The sequence below is a fragment of the Oratosquilla oratoria genome, chromosome 20, assembly GCF_046742065.1.
Source record: "Oratosquilla oratoria isolate Oo_2021 chromosome 20, ASM4674206v1, whole genome shotgun sequence".
Lineage (NCBI taxonomy): Eukaryota > Metazoa > Arthropoda > Malacostraca > Stomatopoda > Squillidae > Oratosquilla > Oratosquilla oratoria.
Window position 1 is genome coordinate 41083330 of NC_134796.1, and position 4625 is coordinate 41087954.

The window sequence follows — 4625 nt, forward strand, 5'->3', positions numbered from 1 at the left end:
TTCTTGTTGACAGACGAGATTAAATGATATTGCTGTTTCTGCATTATTTATCTTTTTGTTAAGAACTTCAATTTCTCTTGCTAATTTACGGTGTTGGACTGATAGTTTGCTGAGTAGCTGTCCGTATGAGGTTGCAACGTTTCGGTCTTCTCTGTAGACCATCTTCAGGCTAATTGTTTGGGTGTGTGTGTGTGGGATGTTTATATACTATTTTATTTCTGATTGTTTGGGTGGTGTCGTGTGAAGCGATCATCCTGATTGGCTGCTGCGTAGTCATCAGGAATCACTGGGAGAGGTGAGGTCAGGTCCGCTTGTGGGATGGGAGAATCTGGAGGTCTATACTATGTATGTTCATGGTTGGTTTTAATTCTGCTATGTAGATTGCTTCAATAAATGCTAATCTGCGGGAGTCTCTTTCTCTGTCTATTATTACTGTTCCTTCTTCTAAGTTTTGACGGGTGAGGGAAGTATTATGTTTGGTGTTATAGTGATTCTTTATGGATCCCTGTTGTAGGTGGCAGGTCAAACGTCTTGTAAGTTTAGTCCTCGTCATTCCAATGTATGTTTGAGACCCACAGTTCTCAATGGTACAGTTATGTTGGTAAATGACGTGATTATCTTGTAAAGACGATGTCGATTTGGGAGGACGGTTTCTCAGTAAAAGTTGTGACGTTTTTCGGGTCTTGTAGTATATGGTCAGTGATATTTTGCCTTCTGTGTGTGTGTGTGTGTGTGTGTGTGTATTCACCTTGGTCTTTGGATCGCGTGTTGGACTCGTGATCGACAGCTATTTCCCCCCCAGAAGAGAGCTCAGAGCTCGTATGACCGATCTATGGCTCATGCCATGACCTTACACACACACACACACACACACACACACACACACACACACACACACACACACACACACACACACACACACACACACACGCACACACCCAACTCCCCGCCCACGAGAGTCGGAGTAACGACCCGAAGCGCAGCGATACCGAAATAATTTCGGCCCTGGGCAGGATTGGAACCAGGTACTGCTGCACCTCCGTACTGGCAGTCCAGTAATCTATCAACCGCGCCACCGAGTCGTGTGTGTGTGTGTGTGTGTTTGTATACACATGTGTACGTCCCAAGACCCGGAATTGGCCACATAATGGGGCAAATCCCCCCGAGGATTTATGTCTCGAAAAGTGCCTCCCCCCCCTCTCCCTCCTCCTTGAGGCCACTAACCTCTCTGCAGATGGAACCAAGAAAGACATCTGTGTGTGTGTGTGCGTGTGTGTGTGTGTGTCATTCACCATGGTCTTGGATCACGTGTTGGACTCGTGATCGACAGCTATTTCCCCTCCCGGAAGAGAGCTCAGAGCTCATACATGACCGATCTATGGGTAATGCTGTGAACTTACCCGTACACACACAGACACACCCAACTCCCCTCCCACGAGAGTTGGAGTAACGACTAGCAGCGCAGCGATACTGAAATTATTTCAGCCCTGGGCCGTATTGGCGGCCGGGAACTCTACCACTGCACCACGATTCATGTGTGTGTGTGTGTGTGTGTGTGTGTGTGTGTGTGTGTGTGTGTGTGTGTGTGTGTGTGTGTGTGTGTGTGTGTGTGTGTGTTGTGTGTGTTTGTGTCTGGATGTACTTAACTGTATTCACCAAATTGTAGTATACTACAAAGGAGCAACGCCCACAGGGTCCTTTGGTTTTTATCTCCTATTGTGTGTGAGGTTAACCTTGGACTCCAACCATGTCCTAGGATCGTGATTGACACATATAAATCCCTCGGATGAGAGCCCAGAGTTCATCTATTGCCCGATGTATGGGTAAGGGTGCGTGTATGTGTATATATATGTATATATATACATATATGTATATATGTATATATATACATATATATGTATAATATACATATGTATATATATATGAATATATACATATATATGTATATATATACATATATATATATGTATATATACACACATATATTCCACAAAACCTTCAGATGTTTTCCTTTCATTTCAATAAAATCACCTGATGGCGTCGGCTAAATTACTCGAAAGATTCAACTTTACCAGTAGTTAAGACTGGTTTATTCACTCCAATAACCAATGGCACCCGTAATCTAATGTGTGGTCAAGAATATTATAATAATGGTGTTCGTGATTGTAACCTCAAATGACTTGAGCTGACCTGACCTGACCTTTACTGACCTAAGTTGACCTTAGTTTTACAATTGTATAAAAACAAGAGGTTCTAACGTCTAACGCTATATTTTATTTTTCAACTTCTTAGGTTCTTCTTCCGATCCTATTGTACCTTTGGTACTTTTCCTTGTCTTTTGGATTTCGGTAAAACATTTAATTTATCTCTGTACCCATACAGACATATTCCAAAGATGCAGTTTATTATTATTATTATTATTATCATTATTCCCAGAGGAATGCAATGGATTACTTTTCCGATATTTTGTACATTTTTTTCCATATTGGTCCGTGCATTTTGATAAGCTTGCTACTCCCATGGACAATTAAAAATGTCTCTCTCTGATTAGACCCCGTCATTATGGATCAGAGCCACGTAACATTCATACATGGTTTTAGATTCATCTCCACTCAAACAAGAGTTCTGATCACTTTTACTAAATACTGAATATGAAAAATTTATAAGTATATATAGATAGATATATATATGTATGTATGTTGGGTCAAACAAAATTTTAAATATTGCGTTGTTATAAGAAGTGAAATGCAGAAGATTGTGACGTCATGTGGTCGTTGTTTGGAAAAATACGCACCATATGATGTCGTGACGCCATGTCTCTTCTTCTGATTGGCTGGTCCTCAGTCGTGACGTCATATCTCTTCTTATGATTGGCTGGTCCTCAGTCGTGACGTCATATCTCTTCTTCTGATTAGCTGGTCCTCAATCGTGACGTCATATGTCTTCTTCTGATTGGCTGGGTGACGGTTTCAAGCAAGCAAGATAACAAACAAGATTATCAGAGTTTTATAAGTATACAAGATATAATTTACAATTCATTATATATTCAATGCAAATAATAAAATCAGCACATTATATTTTGTTTGGATAAGATATCAATCAAATTATAAAACAAAAATATCGAAGAACACAATTACTTGACAATAAAAAAAGTTATACAAAATCTATTTCCTCAAGTAAATCAAAGCATTTTGAGCACAGTTATTTCTTAATAGAAATGTCAAGAAGAACTGACCCATTTATCTAAAATCCTACATGTAACATTCAGCTCAGTAAATGCATGTTACGAGATATACCTGCTCAAAATTATTTACCACAAAAATACTGTTTAATTTTGTTAAAATTTCTCTTAAAAGTCATTGTACCGATGATAATAAACATGTGGGATTTTGTAAAATATCTATGGAGTTTTGACTGTAGGATTTTGACGTGGATTCAGGTTTCGCGAATATTTCCTTCCACTTATGAAATTCTTAGTCGTATTTGCATTTCGTGTTTTTGCTAAACCTTGGCCTGTATTCCTTTGACACAAGGTTATCATGCGAGGGATTTCAGATGAGAAAATTTTAAATGTAAAGAGATGAGCGAAGCAATGAGGTGCATTCGCAACGTTCTTAAGCTTGAAACATGATGAACATATTTACACTATTTTACATTGATATCATTATACGATGAAGTCATATATTCATTCACTCATTCATCTGTTTATTTGTTTATTAATATATTCATTTATTCATCTATTGATTTATTTACTTGTTTGTTTAGTTAGTTATCTAAACGTCTATTTTCCTTTTTGGAAGATGGAAAAACAGAGTAATGATTTAGTTATACGTTTCGAATAGTATACAAGAATTAAGTGACAGTCTTACACAGGTACATAATACACAATTGACAATTTTGTACAGACAACATGGATTTAAATATGGGCCGCTTAGGAACGCTGAAAGGATCTTGTTACCATGCGTGGGTGGACACTTAACTCAGGAGTGGGAGGGGAATTGTCCGCTCATATTTCTTCTTTATTAAATTACTTTTCTATATTATACATACATCAGACGGTACAAATACACAATTAGAGATTGGAAATATTTACTCCAAGCTGATGCAGTGATTCACAGCACTAAAGAAGTCCTCTGTAGGTTTACGCTCAGCTCCTAGCTACATTTATTTGCATGAAAAATACTACTGTGGTTGAATTGGTTGAATTTCTTGTTTAAGAATTGGTATGTATTTTCTACAAGAGAATTTCCTTAGTGTATTGGGCCACTCCATTAGATTGGTGTGAAGATTTATAATTCACGTGTGTATGATATAAAAAAGGAATTTGATAAAGAAAACATGAACAAGTGTGAGCTTTTGTCTGTATGATATAAGAAAAAAAAAGTAATTTCATAAAGAAGATATAAAAAAAGTGTGGGCTTTTGTCTTTTTTCCCTACGGCTGAGAGTTTTTGTCTTTTGAATTTTTGTCTTGTGAGCTTATGTCTGTGCACCGGAATATATAGAATATAATCTGAGAACGAATATTAGTGCAAAAAGTGTACATCGATACTCTTCCAAGTATCCTAATGAATGGGAAGATGAGATGGACGCTTTATCGAGAGAGAGAGAGAGAGAGAGAGAGAG